At 40.7% G+C, this 21,053-nt stretch overlaps 1 protein-coding gene and 1 long non-coding RNA gene across 4 annotated transcripts in view; one reads left to right on the forward strand and one right to left on the reverse strand.

Annotated features, from left to right (window-relative positions):
- Positions 1–6,372: 6,372 nt before the first annotated feature.
- On the reverse strand, positions 6,373–8,940 carry LOC102262074. The gene is made up of 3 exons (XR_313624.2): positions 8,817–8,940; positions 7,863–8,072; positions 6,373–7,077 (listed from the first exon to the last, which is right to left on the reverse strand). It is a non-coding gene; the product is annotated as an uncharacterized LOC102262074 (long non-coding RNA).
- Positions 8,941–9,256: 316 nt separating this feature from the next.
- Positions 9,257–21,053, forward strand: part of RALBP1 (ralA binding protein 1) — a 44,692-nt gene continuing 32,895 nt past the window's right edge. Inside the window, exon 1 of one of the 3 annotated variants that reach the window (XM_014540265.1) lies at positions 9,257–9,501. The gene's annotated coding sequence lies outside the window, so the exon portion shown is untranslated. The remainder of the gene's footprint in view (positions 9,502–21,053) is intronic. The other 2 variants (XM_014540266.1, XM_005866896.2) reach the window with 2 other exon arrangements.

The raw sequence follows: 21,053 nt of genomic DNA on the forward strand, positions 1-21,053 counted from the left end.
GTACCTTTTTTTTTTTTTTTTTTCTAAGAAACATAGTATTCTACTGCAGTGGATGTATCATAATTGACTTAATCAATCCCTTGTTGCTGGACCCCAATGTGTTCATTATTTAAAATAACAATAGTATAAATAGCCTTGTGTTTATCTTGGCCTTAGGATAGCCTTGGAATAAGTTTTTGGATCACAGTTTATGCATACTTTAAATTTTGTTAGAAATCCTCCATTTCTCTCTTGTGAGGCCGTAGCAACTTATAGTTCCACCAACGTCAGCTTATAGAAACCTGCAGCTCCTATCTTGCAAAGTAAAATATTTAACAAAGGAACTCTTAAATATTTACTAGAAGACTTCTCATCCCCTACTTACCAAAGGCTCCTATTTCAATCAAAGACTCTCTAAAGATTATTTCAATTGATACTCTGTTGTAATTAGACCCACACATAAACTTCCCAGGGAGATGGCAACCCACCATATTTATAAAAGCCTATGTAGTTTTAAAAGCTTTCAACAGCCACTACAAGGAAATCCTTTTGATGGGGAACTTCAAAGCCTTGTTTTGGTTAAGCCTCTTTTCTTTTTGTTTCAACTTCAGTAAAAAGATGAAATACCTGATTCCTTTTCCTGAGAAGTAGATCTTAGTCATTAAAGGCATGTCTCCACAAGCAGAGCTGCACCAGGGCCAGACCATAGGTAGGTCAATGAACCAGAAATGCTACTGCTCCATTCAACAACCCTGCAAAATTAGAGTGTGTCAGCTGTTGTCCAATCTAGCCAGGCAAGAGCCTAGAGAGGTTAGAGACTTGCCCAAGGTCACCTGTTACTACTTAGTGACAAATCCCAGACTCACCCCCAAATCTATCTGACTTTGGGACTCATTTCGGTGTCTTGATTCATATTTTTCCCAACTTCAAATAGGAGTTTTATTTTTATTGAGATAGAATTGACATATAACATTATCTTAGTTTTGGGTGTACAACATGATTCCATATTTGTATATATTGCAAAATGATCACCACAATAAGTCTAGGTAACATCCATCACCACGCATAGTTACAATTTCTTAAAGAACTTTTAAGATCCATCATATTATTTTCTATAAGTGCCAAAAGAACCTTACAAAGTAGTTAGCATTAGGACCATTTTTGCAAATGAAGTAAGAATATATATGTTCACAGAGCAGAAGTTAGCAAAGCACCTCCACTTGCTTTTCCAAATAAAGAACTTTTGGAACATAGCCACACTCATTTGTTTATATGTTGTCTTTGGCTGCTTTTGCATTACAACAGCAGAGTTGAGTAGTTCTAACAGAGACCATATGGCCCCCCAAAACCTAACAACTTACTTTCTGGCCCTGTAATAAAAAGTCTATTTCCTGGCCTATGTGACTCAGTGGTTGAACTTTGACCTGTGAACCAGGAGGTCACGGTTCAATTCCGGGTCAGGGCACATGCCTAGTATGGGCTCAATTCCCAGTGTGGGGCGTGCAGGAGGCAGCCAATCAATGATTCTCTCTCATCATTGATGTTTCTATCTCTCTCTCCCTCTTCCTTCCTCTCTGAAATCAATAAAAATATTTTTTTAATACTTTTTTTTTTATAAGAAACATAGTATTCTACTGCAGTGGATGTATCATAATTGACTTAATCAATCCCTTGTTGCTGGACCCCAATGTGTTCATTATTTAAAATAACAATAGTATAAATAGCCTTGTGTTTATCTTGGCCTTAGGATAGCCTTGGAATAAGTTTTTGGATCACAGTTTATGCATACTTTAAATTTTGTTAGAAATCCTCCATTTCTCTCTTGTGAGGCCGTAGCAACTTATAGTTCCACCAACGTCAGCTTATAGAAACCTGCAGCTCCTATCTTGCAAAGTAAAATATTTAACAAAGGAACTCTAAAATATTTACTAGGAGAAGACTTCTCATCCCTTACTTACCAAAGACTCCTATTTCAATCAAAGACTCTCTAAAGATTATTTCAATTGATACTCTGTTGTAATTAGACCCACACATAAACTTCCCAGGGAGATGGCAACCCACCATATTTATAAAAGCCTATGTAGTTTTAAAAGCTTTCAACAGCCACTACAAGGAAATCCTTTTGATGGGGAACTTCAAAGCCTTGTTTTGGTTAAGGCTCTTTTCTTTTTGTTTCAACTTCAGTAAAAAGATGAAATACCTGATTCCTTTTCCTGAGAAGTAGATCTTAGTCATTAAAGGCATGTCTCCACAAGCAGAGCTGCACCAGGGCCAGACCATAGGTAGGTCAATGAACCAGAAATGCTACTGCTCCATTCAAACAACCCTGAAAATTAGAGTGTGTCAGCTGTTGTCCAATCTAGCCAGGCAAGAGCCTAGAGAGGTTAGAGACTTGCCCAAGGTCACCTGTTACTAGTTAGTGACAAATCCCAGACTCAGCCCCAAATCTATCTGACTTTGGGACTCATTTCGGTGCCTTGATTTATATTTTTCCCAACTTCAAATAGGAGTTTTATTTTTATTGAGGTAGAATTGACATATAACATTATCTTAGTTTTGGGTGTACAACATGATTCCATATTTGTATATATTGCAAAATGATCACCACAATAAGTCTAGGTAACATCCATCACCACGCATAGTTACAATTTCTTAAAGAACTTTTAAGATCCATCATATTATTTTCTATAAGTGCCAAAAGAACCTTACAAAGTAGTTAGCATTAGGACCATTTTTGCAAATGAAGTAAGAATATATATGTTCACAGAGCAGAAGTTAGCAAAGCACCTCCACTTGCTTTTCCAAATAAAGAACTTTTGGAACATAGCCACACTCATTTGTTTATATGTTGTCTTTGGCTGCTTTTGCATTACAACAGCAGAGTTGAGTAGTTCTAACAGAGACCATATGGCCCCCCTACAAAGTAGTTAGAATTAGGACCATTTTTGCAAATGAGGTAAGAATATATATGTTCGCAGAGCAGAAGTTAGCAAAGCACCTCCACTTGCTTTTCCAAATAAAGAATTTTTGGAACATAGCCACACTCATTTGTTTATATGTTGTCTTTGGCTGCTTTTGCATTACAACAGCAGAGTTGAGTAGTTCTAACAGAGACCATATGGCCCCCCAAAACCTAACAACTTACTTTCTGGCCCTGTAATAAAAAGTCTATTTCCTGGCCTATGTGACTCAGTGGTTGAACTTTGACCTGTGAACCAGGAGGTCACGGTTCAATTCCGGGTCAGGGCACATGCCTAGTATGGGCTCAATTCCCAGTGTGGGGCGTGCAGGAGGCAGCCAATCAATGATTCTCTCTCATCATAGATGTTTCTATCTCTCTCCCTCTCCCTTCCTCTCTGAAATCAATACAAATATATCTTTAAAAAATGTTTGTTGACCCTGGCATATAGTAGAAATTAGAGCCAATAATCAAATTCCAAAAATTTATGCTCCATCAATACAAATATATTTTAAAAAAGGTTTGTTGACCCTGGCATATAGTAGAAATTAGAGCCAATAATCAAATTCCAAAAATTTATGCCCCATTACTTAGTCTAACTATGCCTGCTCATTGTGTATTACAGATTTTTGCAAAGTTTTTGTTTTTTAATATATTTTATTGATTTTTTACAGAGAGGAAGGGAGAGGGATAGAGAGTTAGAAACATCGATGAGAGAGAAACATCAATCAGCTGCCTCCTGCATACCCCCTACTGGGGATATGCCCTCAACCAAGGGACATGCCCTTTACCAGAATCGAACCTGGGACCTTTCAGTCCGCAGGCCGACACTCTATCCACTGAGCCAAACCAGTCAGGGCAGATTTTTTCAAAGTTTTTGACAGTATTCCTCTTATCCTTGTGGACACGTTAGAGTACTGTGGCCTGGATGACAGTATAGTTACATGTTAATTCTGTCTATACATGAGGGTCATCTCACAGTCATCCCAACTGGACTTGCCCAGTCAGTCACATATATGTTTTATATATACAGTACTAGTAGTCCTCTCCCATTAGTGAGGGATACATTTCAAGACCCCCCACTGAATGCCTGAAACTGCAGATAGTACCAAAGAACCCTTTACACTGCTTTTTCCTATGCATACATACCTATGATAGAGTTTAATTTATAAATTGGGCACAGTAAGGGATTAACAATAAATAATAATAAAATAGAACAATTATAACAATATACTGTAATAAAAGTTATGTGAATAGCTTTTGGGGTATAACTAAGTAGAACTGAACACAGGCACTGAGATACCACAACAGTCAATCTGATAACCGAGATGGCAACTAAGTGACTAAGGGGCAGGTAGTGTACACAGTGTGGGTACCCTGTACAAAGGGCTGAGTTACGTCCTCAGTCACGTCCTGGCAGATGGAGCAGGATTTCATCATGCTACTCAGAGCAGCATGCAATTTCAAACTTCTAAATGGTTTACTTCTGGAATTTTTAATATTTTCAGTTCACTGTTGACCATAGGTAACTAAAACCACAAAAAATAAAACCATGGATAAAGGAGGACTACTGCAGTTATTTTGGTGGTTTCTTGGAGCTGAAGAAAGCCTTACCATGCTTTCTTTTGAGGAGGGGTTCGACAAGCTATTTCAAAAACTCAGAAGGAAAGGGGAAGTTTTAGAGATAATACTATTTCAACTTCAGCAAGAAAGAGAAAGAAGAAAGAATTTGGCAGAAGTATAGACAAAAAATAAGTAAATCATTTTCCATCACCCCCTCACCCCACCAAACTTTGAGTCGCATCATTTAGTATAGCTTCATTGTTAATTTGAGTGATTGCAAAGAACATCCAAACACAATAATTAAACTGCATTCTAGTATTAACTATAAATTATTTGGTATAATCTGGGATTTGTATAAATATAGGGTTAAATCCAGGCAGACTGGCTCTAGAATCCATGATCTTAATCACTATGTGATATAAATATTTATTTAACTGAACGTAAACATACATTTAACTTAAATGTACAGTGCTTAGCACAGAATAGTCAAGTCTATGAGTAGTAGATGTTATTATTTCAAGTAGAGGAAGAAGACATATACAGTTGTAGGGTACACTATCTAAGAATATAAACTTGGTGTGTTTGTTACTACATGGAGAGAGTCTACCAGAAAATAAACCCAACACAAAGAAAGAAGAACCAAAAGATGGTAAGGAAGAATCCTGATGATGCATTTGATGCCCAAGAACCAGCTGTGCCTGTAGTCAGTATCTTGGACTTGGTTATGTGTGCCAATAAATTCTTTTTTTTTTTTTAATCCTCACCTGAGGACATGCTTAGAGAGAAGGGAGAGAGGGAAGGAGGGATGATGGAAAGCAAGGGAGAGAAGGAGAGGGAAACATTAATATGAGAGAGAAACATTGATGTGAGAGAGAAACATCGCTAGGCTGCCTTCTGTTTGCGGCCGACTAGGGATCAAACTTACAGCCCAGGTATGTGCCCTGACCGGAATCGAAATGGCAACCTTCTGGTGGACGAGATGATGATGCTCAACCAACTGTGTCACTCCAGCTGGGCAAATTCTCCTTTTTTGTTTAAGCAAAATTGAATTGAATTTCCATCACTTGCTACTGAGAGTTTTAGCAGCTTTACAATACAAAAATTTATCAGGCATGCATTATGTGTCAGGCACTCTATCAATAATCAGAACGGTGAACATACTTACGATTTTTGTTCTTGGATTTGCTTTCACAGTGTGAGCCAGTACCTGAAGCAGCTGGTTCAGAAAAAGGTGTCATTTCATGGTAATTTACAGGTGCTTGGAGGGTAAACAATCATCCCCTCAGAAGCCAAGGAGATTCGAGAGTTCTTGTCATAGATTGCAAATAAATGACCACAGATTTTTGTGGGGTCTATTTCTACATCCTGGGGTTTGGCTTGTGACATGCTCTGGCTAATGTGACATTAGTAAATGACATCCAAACATTTGAAATTTTGTGTGTAGAGCAGTGATTTTCAACATTTTTCATCTCATGTACACATAAACTAACTACTAAACTTCTGTGGCACACCAAAAAGTGTATATTTTTCATCAATCTGACAAAATAATATAATATTGATTCATTCACACCAATGGCTATTGTGTTGTTGGCTGTCATTTTTTTATTTCACAGTCGAAGGCAGCGGTTCTCAACCTGTGGGTCACGACCCCTTAGGGGGTCGAACAACCCTTTCACAGGGGTCGCCTAAGACCATTGGAAAACACATATATAATTACATATTGTTTTTGTGATTAATCACTATGCTTTAATTATGTTCAATTTGTAACAATGAAATTGGGGGTCACCACAACATGAGGAACTGTATTAAAGGGTCGCGGCATTAGGAAGGTTGAGAACCACTGGTCTAAGGGAAAACAGGTCAGTGCCCCTAACTAGTCAGTTATTGCATGTTTTACATGTTTTAAAAATTCTTGCAGCACACCAGTTGAAAATTGCTTGTGTAGAGGAATTGTTGGCCATGTCACATAGCCATAGCTGAAAGTCTCTTCCACAGTTTATTTTTAAGTATTAATTTGTATTCGACAGGACCTTGCAATGTCATGTAAAGAAATCCAACAGAATTAGTTAGGACGTTTAGAGTTTTGAATCACAGAAAACCCCCAATACAAATCTGCTTAAACAACACAGGGCATGTATGACACCATTCTAAACAGTGTAGATATTAGTCTGTAGGCCAAACAGGTGAGGTCTGATAGTGCAGCTCTAGTGATGCCACCACACATACGGTTCTTCTCCTCTGCAGAACGCATTTGACAATATTGACTGCATCTTCAGGCTCTCTGGTGCCTGTCCCTTAAGCCCATCTCCTTCAGGCTTTCCTCTCGTAGGAGCAAAATGGTTGCACATTTTTAGCCTTCATGTACTTACACCACACCAGAAAAACAAGGGCACTGCAATTTACTGCACTCCTCAACTGAAGTCTCTGTGGGGCTCCTTGGCTCTGATTGGGTTACATGACCATCTCCGAAACGCTCAGCCACTGGAGGGTATGGTTATGCTGCACGGCTTCAATTGGGAGGAATGAAGACTCAGGAGGCAAAAAACAAGTATGTTCTATAACCACACAAATTCGTCCTAAATAATAAAAAATAAACGTATCAGCTCACCCAGCTAGGGTCACATGCTCAAAGCACTTAAAGAAGAGCTATAAAAACCATGGCCTCTGAAACGGAAACCAGTTTTCATGCTGCCAGCTCTTGGTTTCTCTCCCTTCCCATCCACATCACCTGCCTCTGTAGCGCCCCCGCCGCCTGCCCCCCACCCCCTTGGCCTCATTCATTCCTATGGTAGACAGGTCTGTTTATGTGATGAAGAACATGGCCAGCAGCTGTTACTGTTAGGCCTTCAGGGCAATCCAATCCTCAGGGCCATTAGTTAGCCTCCGGGCACAGGAGAACAAAAGACCAGGAAAAACTCGCTGGACACCAGGGCTAAGACCATACAAGGAATGAAAACTGCCTGGAGGCACCTGATCGCACACCTGCATTCCATTCCCATTCCAACCCACCAGCTCAGCCCCCAAACCCACCAGTGACTGCATATAAGGATGAGACTCCAGCTCCTGGGAGCTGCCATCATTGACCCGATGTCCCCTTGGCTCGGTGCTGTGCAGCCCTTCCCTTCGAATGTCCCATCCCCCACCCCCTTCCCTTAAGTAAATTCAATTAAACCACCATCTGAGATGGCTATTTAGCCTCCCCGGGCACACCACCATGCTAACCATCCACCAGGTTCACCTTCCATGTCTACGTCCATATAACCATTTCAAGCAAGGGCTCACAAATGCCCCAACTTGAGTCAGTGTCTACCTTCGGCCCAGTTAGTGTTGCCAGAGGCAAAGAGTATGGGGACTTGCCCACCTTAGTAACCAGGCGACACTTTTGTTGACACTTTTGTTGCCAGAGCGAAAACCAGAAAGCTCCGCACGCAGTCAGAAGACAGTATCTTGGTGTCTGATGGTGGGAGGCTCTTGAAGGTCAGGCGGAGGGGCTGGCTTCACTGGGTAGAAAATGCAGAGTACAAGGGAGAGACCTCCTGTCGGATCGGCGGGAGCTGATTTGGGAGGTGCCCTGCAAGATGGGTTACGGAGGTTTAATGTGCAAGGAGGCGCTGAAGAGAGTATTGACCCAGGAATGGAAGGGGTTGGGAAGGACTATCTATCTCAAATCCTATTTCCCTCACCAAGCTGCCAAACTTTATAAAACAGGAACATTTCAGAAGACCCCTGACTTCCAGCCCTGCTTTAACAGAACAATTCCTTAAGACTTTATGAAGGACTTCCGGGGGGAACTCCTTATTTCCACCCTTCCTCAAGATTCAGTTCTATTTGCAAGCTCACGGTGCACTGCGCAATTCTAAGTTCTAACTCAGATGTTTCTTGGTAAATGTTGAACCAAAGAAGGTGGCGGAAGAGCAAACCCGACTCTTGTCAATACCGATTTTTAAAAGATGTTCATTTCTATTGATTTCAGAGAGAGGAAGGGAGAGGGAGAGATACATCAATGAGAGAGAAGAACTGATCAGCTGCCTCCTGCACGCCCCCTACTGGGGATCGAGCCCACAACCCGGGCCTGTGCCCTGACCGGGCATGGAAACCAGACCCTTCAGTCCACAGGCCCACGCTCCAGCCCCTGAGCCAAACCCGCCTGGATTTTTTTATTTTTATTTTTTTTAGAAATTCTGAGGATGGTCCAGAGCTTCATGTCTTTCCTCACGGGCCCAGAAGCTTTCTTTAACCAACAGCCCTCAGAGCAGGAGTCCTCGCCCCAAGCCAAAGCTGCCCCACCCAGCCCCAGGCCGGGAAGATGTCCCACCCAGGCGCAGGCTGGGCCGGCCTTCCAGGCTGGTTTAACTGGTTAGGACGACTGAAGCCGCTGGTACAGAAGGCCTGATCTTCGGTAGCTGAGGAACAGACTGGCCAGAGCGTGCAGAGGGAAGGTACGTCCCTTCTCAAGGCGCTGCCCCCAAACCAAGAGCAGCGGCGGTAGGTGTACGTCCCACCCAGTCCCCCAGGACCAGGAACTGCGCAGGCGCCTCGAGGGCACCAGCGCGGCGCGTTCTTTCGCGCGCTCCCTCTGTCTTCTCCGCGAGCTTCAGGGCCGCAGGAGGCGCGGTGCTTCCTGGGAGTTGTAGTGTGCTTCCTTCACAAAGGGCCCTCCTGTGGACTGGGCTCTGGGTTTCCGAGAACTACGCCTCCCGACGTATCCCGCGCGCGGGCACCGGGCGTGTGCCCAGGTCGGCCTTAGCCGTCAGCGCAGAGTGAAGGACCCGGGAAGCCGGCTGCGGCGGGAGGAGGGAATGCGCTTGCGCGCTGGGCCAGCCTGTCCCGTTCGTCCCAATCGTTGTAAACAGGCGGAGGCAGGGCGGGGTGAGAATGGGGCGCCCGAGGCCGGCCAGGGGCGCAGCGCAGGAGGAGGCTTCGGTGGCTGCGGCGGCAGCGTGAGCGCAAGGAGGCGGTGGCTGCGGCGCGGGTGGGCGGTCGCGCGGCGGCGGGCACAGGTTAGTGAGGGGCAGCGGTGGCGCGCAGGGGTCGCAGGGCGCCCCCCTCGCGTGCCCGGGGAGCCCTCTCCGCACCCGCCTGGCAGTAGCGTCTGTCAGGCAGCCAGCGGGGCTGGGCTGGAGTTGGGGGTGGGGGGCGTGGCTGCCCCTAGTGCGGGTGCTTCCCAGGCTGGCTTTTCCTCGGATCTCGCCCTTTGCTGCGCGTTCCTCCCACTTCCCGGCCGGGCCTCCCTCGTGGCAGCCGCGTTTGTAATTTGGTGCTCGAGGTCTGGAGGAGCGCCGCCCGGAACCCAGCCCCTCCCCCCGTGGGCTCCAGGCCTCGGGGCAGCTCTTGGGCACCTCGGAACGGGAGAGGGGCTCAGTCTTTTATGTAACTGTACTGTTTCCCAATTGCACCCCGAATATTGGCCCGTCTCCATTGCTTGCCCAGCGGACCGGGAGGGGCTCCTGGTGTGTCCCACCGCCGGGTGTAAGCAGTGGGGCTCCTCCGCGTGCTGCGGTCCTTAGTTCAGGGCTCAGTGGGAACGGACGGACAGATCTGGGGCCCAGACTGCCTTTCACAGCACATTTCCACCTGTGCTTTTGCCAAAATGCTGTTGTTGAGGTCAGCTGTTTTGTGTGTGTGTGTGTGTGTGTTTAATCGTTGTAAAACAGGTTTTACAAAATATTCCACACCCCAGTCCTGCCTGAAGTAATTATGCTGTTTCAAGTTTGGGAATTCATTACTACAGAGCCTCCCTCTTGAGCAAGCATCATTATTCCCCCTAGGGCCTGATAGAATTCTTGAAGATAATTAAAATGTTAATTCGAGATTGCGTGCATGTGCGTACCAAAGAAGTCCGGTGCAGTGGTGTGGACAGTGCGTTCGAAAAGCTCTTCCCTGGATTTTTTTGTGGAGTGCAGTGGGCATGTCCAGTGCTGGAACGCTTTAGTAGCATTCCATCGTTCTTGGCAGAACATCGTTCTTATCACAACATAGTTAGGTGGTGATAAGGCATAGGCCCGCTTTTGGTTTGGTGATCCCAGCGGCAGCGCTTCCAAATGGGGCGGCGAATGAGAAAGTAACCTCACTTTCTGTGAGTGATCTCGGTGATTGGATAATTCCTTTCTGAGTATTTTCCCGAAGGTGAATAATTGCTGTAAGCTGTATTGGCAGTAGGAGGGAATTAGTGGAGCGGTTCCCACTTTTCAAAGTGACCCATGATTTCAGTGGGGTAGGTAGGCAAGTGTAACAGTAACCATAGAGAATTCTTTAAACAAAGTATCTTCAAGCAGTGGACCATAACTTAAATGCTTTCTCTTCAAAATAGTATTTCTCACGTTAGATCTTTTCAGGGACCATTTATTCCCTAATTTAGAGAAAGAAGTGGTATCAGAAAATGCATAGTAACTTTAATTTGTACAGTTGTATTTGCACAGTTGTTTGCTTGTCCAGAAGAGATTGGGTCCTGGATGTAACCTAAAAGTATGTTCTTTTCTGGAAGGGAGAGGGAAGAGAGAGTTAGAAACATCAATGATGAGAAAGAATCATTGATCTGCTGCCTCCTGCACACCCCTACTGGGGATCGAGCCCACAACCCCGGCGTGTGCCCTTGACCGGAATTGAACCTGGGACCCTTCAGTCCTTAGGCCGATGCTCTATCCACTGAACCAAACTGGCTATGGGGTTTTTTTTTTTTTTTTTTTTTTTTAGAAAAATCACAATAGAAACTTGTGTTAGTATATGTGGAGAGAATAAGGGAAAATGTGGATCATTTAGTATAGAGGAATTACTGTGTAGCAGCTGCTGTACTAGGTGAAGAGGACTTGCAGAAGGAAAAGGCAGTGCCCCTGCCTTCAGAGTGGTAAGACTATCTCTTATTTGAATTGTCAACAAGTACAGTATATTTTTAAGATTGCTTTAATTGTAGAAAGTATGGGGTACAGTGAGTGTAGAAAGGAGAAGGAGGTAGTGGTCAGTTTCTTAAGAGAAAAGAGATTGAGGAAGGGGGCAGTAGTAAGGAAAAAGTATATTTAGGAGGGATGAAAACATTTAAGTATACAGGCATAAAAAGTACACAGACAGATGGGCATTTAGGTAGAAAGAACAGTGTGAGCCAAGAAGCACGGGAGTCTAAACTTACATAATGAATTGGATCTGCAAGTATAGCTAGAGAGAGTATAGGCTGGTGGCAAGACATGAAATATGGGAGCTAGGCAGAACCAAATCATGGATAGTCTTGTATACAGTTGAAGTGATTTCAACTTTACTTTGTAAGTAAGTGGGGGTCATTGAGACAGGATAAACAAGAGAGGCTTAAGCCAGCACAACCTGTTTTAACCACCTGCTGTGTGTTAAGTATTATATCAGGTTCTTTATACCTTAGGTCCTTAAACTTAGGCATAGGCATGACTGAAGGAAGAAAGGAACTTAAGACAGAGGGAAAGTTGGACTTGATGAGAGAGAGCATGGTACATTTTTACGAATGGAAAGTTGCTCTCTACCGCTATATCATCGGGTTTATTATAAGTTTTGGGTTTATGGTAAGTAGCAGAAGATGAGGCTGCACAGATAGATCCTCAAGTATCTGGCATTCTAAGGGTTCTAGAAATCTTTTCCTATAGATAGTAATAGAGTTTATGGATTTTAATCAGGGGAGAGTCACGATAAGGGTTTTATTTAGAAAGATCATTCTTGGTATTGGAGAATATAAATTTCAGAAGGGATAAAGGGAAGATAAGGCAGCAGGCAGAAAGGTTAGAAGTTTTTGTAATAATTGAGGTGACAGATAAGGGCCTAAACAAAGGTAGTGTCAGTGGAGAAACAGTGGAATAGGTTAATACCACAAATATTTAGAAGGTAGGATTCATAGATTTGGGAAATGAGAAATAATAGGATAAGATGACTTGGATTTTAATTTGGGTGATTGAATAAACAATGGTAAAGTATACTGAGACAGAATTCTGGAAGGGGTCCAGATTTGGGGAGGAACAGTATTTTGCTTTTGAATATATTGAGTGGAAGTCATTTAGGAAGCATCCAGGTGGAAACCCCTTCTGTAGAGTTGGATGTGTGGGTTTGGAGTACAAGAGAGGTCTTGGTAAGATCATCATCAGGCTATGCATATTGTAAGTGGTCGCTGAAGCCTTTGATGACACTGCATAGGAAGAGCTTACTGATGGAGAATAGTTCTGGAAAAAGGACATGGAGAAAAAAAAACATGTAAAGCCAGATAGAAGAAGAGCTGGGAAAGGAAATGCCAAAGTGTTTCGAGTTGTGGAGAAACCATAAGAAAATGTCGTAGAAACCCAAATGGGATCATTTTAAAAGGAAGCTATACTTCATAACCAACTCCAGAAAAGATAAAAATTAAGAAAAGGAAGCTGTACTTCAAATGCTGTGAGAACTTTAGTTAAACAAGGATTATGAAGGTTCTATTGAATTTGATAATAGTTTTGTAGCATTCTACTTAATGCTAACAATTGGGAAAGAAGCTAGGTTTCCTTTAATTGGGGGGTCAGAGACAGAAAGCAAATGTAGACTACTTCAAGAATAAGCAAATCTTAGCTGTGAGGGGAAGAATAGAAGGAGGTATTAGAAGGGGGTAATAAAAGGTTAAAGGAGGGATTTTTAACATGGCAAAGACTTGGGACTGCTTTTTTTCTAACAGTTTTGTTGATATATAATTAAGATAACATAAAATTTATTCTCTTAAAGTTTACAAAAGACTCAGTGGACTGGTCATGGTTCGATTCCAGGTCAGGGCACATGCCCAGGTTTTGGGCTCTGTCCCCAGTAGGGTCGTGCAGGAGGCAGCCAATCAGTGATTCGTCTTCTGCTGCCTGCATCTCACTGCCAGGGGGAGTTAAAAGATAGTGAGATAAAGTTTAGTCTTCAAACATTATTTTACAACTACAGGACCGGTGCACGAATTACGGGGGTGGGGTGTGGGGCTCAGCCCAGCCTGCACTCTCTCCAATCCAGGACCCCTTGGGGGATGTCTGACTGCCCGTTTAGCCCTGATCCCGGGGAATCGGGGCCAATCGGGCAGTTGGACATCCCTCTCACAATCCGGCCGGCTGGCTCCCAACTGCTTACCTGCCTGCCTGACTGATCACCCCTAACTGCCCCCCCCCCCACTGGCCTGGTTGTTCTCTCTGATGTTTTTCTCCTCCCTTCTCTCTGAAATCAATATAAATATATTTTTTAAAAATAAAGTTTACAATGCAGTGGTTTTTAGTATATTCACTGAGTTGTGCAGCCATCTCCACAATAAATTTTAGAACATTTTACTCCGAAAGAAAAACTTATTCATTATCAGTCATTCACCATTCCCCCTCTCCTATCCACTAGCAACCACTAATCAACTTTCTGTCTCTCTGGAGTTGCCTACTCTGGACATTTCACATCAATGGAATCATATATGTCAGTGATGGCGAACCTTTTGAGCTCGGCGTGTCAGCATTTTGAAAAACCCTACCTTAACTCTGGTGCTGTGTCACATATAGAAATTTTTTGATATTTGCAACCATAGTAAAACAAAGATTTATGTTTTTGATATTTATTTTATATATTTAAATGCCATTTAACAAAGAAAACTCAACCAAAAAAATGAGTTCACGTGTCACCTCTGACATGCGTGTCATAGGTTCGCCATCACTGATACATGTGATCATTTATGACTGACTTCCTTTCCTTAGCATAATATTTCCAAGGCTCCTCCATATTGTAGCATTTAGCAGGACTTCATTTCTGTTTTTTGTTTTGTCGTTTTTTTTTTTTTAATCCTCACCTGAGGGTGTATTTCCATTGATTTTTAGAGAGAGGAATAGAGAGAGATAGATGTGAGAGAGAAACATCGAGGGATCAAACCTGCAACCTTTTGGTGTACTGGACAACGCTCCAACCAACTGAGCCACCTGGCCAGGGCTTATTTTCTTACACCTTCACCTGGTGTCCTGTAACTTTCAATAGTTTCCTTGTGTATTCTTTTGGGTTTCCTATATAAGGTCATGTCATTTGTGAATAGAGAGATATTTACTTCTTCCTTTCTAATATAAATACTATTTATTTATTTATTTATTTATTTATTTATTTTCTTGCCTAATTGCCCTGACTAGAACTTTCAGTACAACATTGAATGGAAGTGGGAAGAGCAAACCTTGTTTTGTTCCTCATCTTAGGAGGAAAGCTTCTAATCTTTTACCATTAAGTCTGATGTTAACTGTGGATTTTTCATTGATACCCTTTATTAGTTTGAAGAAGTTCCTTTCTGTTCCTAGTTTGGGCAGGACATAGCCAGATGGCATGAGATTTTATCACATTTCTCAGAACGATGTACAACTTTAAACTTATGAATTGTTTGTTTCTGGAGTTTTCCATTTAGTATTTTCAGACCACAGTTTACTGTGGGCAGCAAACCACAAAGCAAAACTGCGGATAAGGGGGAGACCGTTGTACTGCTCCGTTTCCCTCAAATTCAAGATAACCCCATGGCTCCTCTATGAGTTTGCTGACCAGTTGGTGCTCTGGATGCCTCAGGGCATTGTTTTGGATCATGGACTGGATACTTTTAGCCAATTTCTATTGTAACTGGTGGTGTGCTTTTAAAAAGGTTAATAAATAAAGTTTTTTCTCCTCCTTCCCCACCCCTTAGTTAAGTTCTAATTTAAGATTTACTTGAGGATAGAGCCTGTGATTATGAAATGTGGCAGAAAAGAGGCCTGCCCTCCACCAAAGGATATATCATCCCTGTGAAAATAATCTGTTTCACTGGTAGGTACCAAATGGTATTTATTGTTTTTTATCAAAAAAATTTTTTTTGTTTTCTGTATTAGAATGACTGCTAGTGATAACACTTTGGATTTTGTTAAAAGGCAAGAGTCCAATGTGGGTTTTCCCCCAATACTTAATATGCAAATATATTATTTTATTTGGACAGCTATTTGTAGAACTGAATTTTGTCCTTTCCAGCCTTTCTAACCTTGTAGGCTGACGGTGGATTATTTGTCTGCTAGGTTCAATATGTTTTGGCTGCTCTAATCCTCAAAGAGTTTGAATTTTCATTTTAAATAATAGACATAATCTGTGCTCTTTATATTTCGGTCTCATCTGGAGGTTGATTTTACATATTTTATTATGCCAGTTTCCTAAAATAACTTGTTAAATTATTTTGTTTTCATGTTATTAATCATGTAATACTTGTCAACATTAAAAAGTATTTCATATTCATTATGAAGAACTTTAGAATTTCATATTTTTAAAACTGATTTTACAAACATATCTTAGGCATGTTTTAATCAGTAACACAGAATGTTGGGAAGCTGAGTGAAAAACATTAATTCACTGTGTCATTCATTGAATTTCTGTGAGTGGCATATGGGATTCTAATTAAAAGTTTAGATAAGCACCTGGGGGTAGGGGAGAAACTAAAATAGATTAAATCTGATTATGTATAAGAAGGATATAGAAAAGAAATAACCTAAATTAAGAGTAAAATCTCTATTTAAGTACAGCCTTAAACAAATGTTAGGGGATATGAAGGGACTGATTATATAACTAAATTGGATGACATTTGGTCTGTGAGGATGTGCATGAGAAATTACTGTCAAGGCTGTAAATGTGAATACTAGTTTACATTTTTACTGGATACCAGCCATAAAACCTCAAACATATAATCATGGGAAAGACTTCACTGTTCATGATGTGAAACCCTTTAAACCTAATCTGCTTTGTCTGAAGGATTATTTCTCTCCCATTTCAGTTTGTAAACTTAAAAATTTGAGAGAAAGCTCTATTTCTTTTATTAGATTTTAAAATAAGATTTTAAAATGATCTTTTTTTGGTGAGAGATGATTTTACTTTTTGTGTTTTAAATTTTTTCAGAGTAATTCATAAGGATAGTTTAACAAATCAAATAGTACTGGAGCAAAACTACTGGAGCAGGCCTGGAACTGCTGTCTTTAGAAAGGCCTGCTTGTGAGGTTGGCCCTTTGGCCCTTGGCTGGCATCTGGGAACTTGACTGCTAAAGTTCCTTATATATAAAACCTTTCCTAAATGCATAAGAGTGGCTCACTGTGCCTAAACCATTTATGAAAACAATGTGGTTTATGCTGAGTATCTGCTTTCTTTCTGGGAGTCTGGAATTTTGGTACATGCTACATGGAGCATGCCTACATGATCAGGCTCCACAAAGGCCTTGGCCTCTGAGCCTAAGGAGGGCCCAGCAGACACTTAACACATGTTGTTACTGTTGCCGAGAGAATTTCTCTTACTCCTCTCTTTTCCTTTGCTGTTTCAGCTTTGTATCCTTTTATTGTAATAAATCTTAGCCATGAGTATGAGTATATACTGAGATATGTGAGTCCTTCTAGCAAATTACCTATCCTGGGGGTGGTTTTGAAGACCCCCAATATAGAACTAAAAGACTTACAATGGAATGCTGTGCCTTGCTTCATTATTGTATCTCTCTCAGTCTTAGTTTTTTTTCTTGACTCTATTTCTTTTGGTATTTTCTTATTTCTAAATAATACACTTCAACTGCTAATTTTTAAGATACTGTTTCAGACATTGTCTATTAACTAGATATTATGGTAGATGAGAATTTAGGTCTCACATACCCTTCCCCTAGTTTCTGCCTCAGTCCTCTGATAGAATCATGTGGGGCACGTTGTTTGATTGAATCATTATTCATTGTTTTCATTATGATGATTAGAGAAATACTGTCTAATGTTGAGCCAGGCAGTAGACTACAATTTCATTTTCTCATCTACCTTTTTATTTTTCTTAGAGTTAATGGTTATTTTTATTTGCTATTTTAGTCTATTCTTATGACAAATTTATTCTAAATGCACCAGTGGCTTTTTACCACATCTTACTATTCTTTTCCACATGGTCAGATGTGTCTGTGTTTCCCATTGTCCCCTGGAGCTCTTCTCTCCTCAGGGTCAGTGTGAAATGTGTAACATGTTGGTGACAGGCCTGCTTTTTCTGGGACTTCCTTTGCTGCTCTCCAGGGTTGCATTTCAGGTAATCAGGATTTTTGAGAAAATGTATGGGAATTACATTCCTTGCCATGGTGTGGAAATGCCTTTATTCTACCTATATACTTGAATGGTTATTGGAACTAATTTTCTTTCAAAATTTTGAAGATATTCCTTTATTGTTTTTAAGTTTCCAGTGTTTCTGTTGATAAGTTGGTCCTGGTCCTTTGTATGCAAGTTGTTTACCCTGTCCCAGATCCAGCAGGAATCTTAGTATCAGCTTTCTATCCCTCATGCTCTGAAACCTCATGATGTGCTTTGCAGGGTACTAGTAGTCCCTTATGATCTGGACACTCTTGTCTTTTAATTCTGAGAAAAAAATTTTTCACACCATTTCAAGAAGAAAAATACTGCTTACAAAATTTGGCATTCTAAAATAGTATGTTAATACTGGTTAGTGTTTAGTATGTAATATATTAATGAGCTGTATTTGGATTCCCTGGTGGAGTTTTAGATTAGAGACTTTTAATTTACAGATGCTTTTTAAAAACCATAAAAATGAGGAAAAGCTGTTTCTAGTGAATTTTAGCCTGGTAGTTATTAATAAAGAACGTTTATAAAATATTTAATTTGTTTAACTTATAAGCCAGTTAAGCTGTTTGTTTTCTGGAATAGGCCTTTTTCTGTGTGTGTGTGTGTGTGTGTGTGTGTGTGTGTAATCTCAAATGTGTTCTCCAGGCCTTTTTGACTTGATTCTTTTTCTTTTTCTTTTTTAAAAATATATTTTACTGGTTTTTTTACAGAGAGGAAGGGAGAGGGATAGAGAGTTAGAAACATCGATGAGAGAGAAACATCGATCAGCTGCCTCCTGCACACTCCCTACTGGAGATGTGCCTGCAACCAAGGTACATGCCCTTGACCGGAATCGAACCCGGGACCCTTCAGTCCGCAGGCCAACGCTCTATCCACTGAGCCAAACCAGTTAGGGCTTGATTATTTTTCTTATAGTGTCTTTTGATGTGCAGAGGTTTTTACTTTTGATAAAGTCCAATTTGACAAGTTCTAATTTTTTTACTTAATGCTTTCTGGTCCTGTCTGGAAAATTCCTATCCCAAGGTCTCAAAAATATGGTTTATTTTAGAAGTCTTATGGTTTTTAGCTTTTACGTTTTAGGTCTGTGATTTATCATTAATTACATCTTGTGTGTGATGTGAAGGAGAGGGCCGAGCTACTTTTTTTTTCCACATGGTTATTCAGCACCAGTTGTTGAAGTCTTTCCTTTCCCGCATGAATTCCTTTGGAATCATTGTTGAAAATCAGTTGATGCCCTGGTCAGGTAGTTCAGTTGGTTAGAGCATTGTCCCAATACGCCAAGGTTTCGGGTTTGATCCTTGGCCAGGGCATGTACAAGAATCAACCAGTGAATGTATAAATAAGTGGAACAACAAATCGATGTTTCTCTCTCCCTCTCTCAAATCAATCAATTTTAAAAATTGAAAAAAAATCAATTGACTATATACATGTGGGTCTCTTTCTGAATTTTCTTTTGTTCCATTAATATCATTACTTTGGCTTTAATAACTTTGTTCCTTTTCAAGATGATTGTGGCTTTTTTAAGTTCTTTCCATTTCTAAAAAATTTAGTATCAGCTTGACAGTTTCTTTCAAAAAGATTTAAAAAAAACGTATCTATATATATAAAAGCCAAGCGACCGGAACACTGGAATGACCGGTTGCTATGAGGCGCACTGCGGTTGGCCAACCGGCCCGATGCGGGGGAGGGGTGGCCAACCTCCCGCAGCCCCTCCCCCCTGCTGGCCCAATCAGCCTCTGTTGGGGCGGGCCAGCCGGACCCACCTGTGCATGAATTTGTGCACTGGGCCTTTAGTTGATATATATATACTGCAAAATATACCCAGTGGAAAGTGTGGTTCTTTGTGTTTTGACAATTGTATATACCTATGAAACCACTACTGCAATCATGATATAGAACATTTTACCAGTATCGTGCCAAAGACTCTGTCATGTTCCTTTGCATTCACTTTCCTAGCTGACCACATCTGGCCCAACAGTACCACTGATTGGCTTTCTATAGATTAGTTTTGCTTGTTCTGGAATTCCATATACATGAACTCATACAGTGTGAATTCTTTTGTGTCTGGAGTCTTTCCTCATTATTGCTTTTGAGACTCATCTATGTTGTGTCTAATAGTAATTTGTTCCACTTTATTGCTGAGTAATATTCCATTTTAAGGATATATCATAATTTATGTTAACTATTTACTTTGTTGACATATATTTGGACTATTTTAAGTTTTTGTCTATTGTAAATAAAGGTACGTTGAACTTTCCCTGACAAGTCTTTGGTTGTCTTAGATTTTCATTTCTCTTGAGTAAACATCTGGGAGTGGAATTTTTAGGTGAATAGTGTATATTAATTTTATAAGAAACTTAAGCAGCTTTCTGAATTGCTTTTGCAATTTTACATTCCCATCAACAGTTGCTTCACATTTATACCAACACTTGGCATTGTCAGTGCTTTTAGTTTTAGTAATTCTAGTAGGTGTATAGGTATTTTGTTCTTTTAATTTGCATTCTTCTAATGAGTAATGATATTGAGGATTGTTTTCATGTGTTTTTTTTGACTATATGTTTTATTGGGTGAAGTGTCCAGTCATATTTTTTGCTCATTGCATTCTGAGTTGTCTTAACTGATTTACAAGATACATATATCTTACATATATAGTACAGATATATGTATCTTATAAATCAATGATATGTACACATATACATTTTTTCCCTGAAGAAATGAGTTGTCAGCTATATGTATTACAGGTATTTTAATCAAGTATGTGACTTGCCATTTGGTTTTCCTAATTTCATTTTCTTTCAAAGAGTGGAGGCTTTAAATTGTGATGAAAACCATTTTATCAATATGTTCCATGGTTTGTGCTTTTAGTGTCCTAGCTGATGTACTCTTGCCTATATTTGTCTGCTTGTTCTATTGTTTACTGAGAGAGGAGTTCTGTAATAATGATAATTGGGGATTTGTCCCTTTATTTCTGTCAAAATTTGCTTCATATAGTTGAATCTGTTATTAGGCATGTACATATGTAGAATTATGTCTGTTATGGTTGTGGGAATATCCTTTTTTATTTCAGACAATACTTCTAGTTACCTTTTTATGATATGTGTTTGCATGGTATATCTTTTCCCTTCATTTGCCTTTTAAAAAAATATATATTTTTATTGATTTCAGAGAGGAAGGGAGATAGAAACATCAATGATGAGAGAGAATCATTGATCGGCTGCCTCCTGCATGCCCCCCACTGGGGATCGAGCCCATAACCCTGGGGCATATGCCTTGACCGGAATCGAATTAGGACCTTTCAGTCTGCAGGCCGATGCTCTATCCACTGAGCCAAACTGGAACTCCCTTTATTTGCTTTTAACCATTCTGTGTAGTAGTATTTTTAAAGCACATCTCGTGTAAACAACATATAGTTGAATCTTGTTTATTTCTTTCAGTATGATTATCTCTGACTCTTAATTAGAATGCTTAGTCCATTGCATTTAATGTAATTATTGTC

The sequence above is a fragment of the Myotis brandtii genome, unplaced genomic scaffold, assembly GCF_000412655.1.
Source record: "Myotis brandtii unplaced genomic scaffold, ASM41265v1 scaffold240, whole genome shotgun sequence".
In the NCBI taxonomy this organism is placed as follows: domain Eukaryota; kingdom Metazoa; phylum Chordata; class Mammalia; order Chiroptera; family Vespertilionidae; genus Myotis; species Myotis brandtii.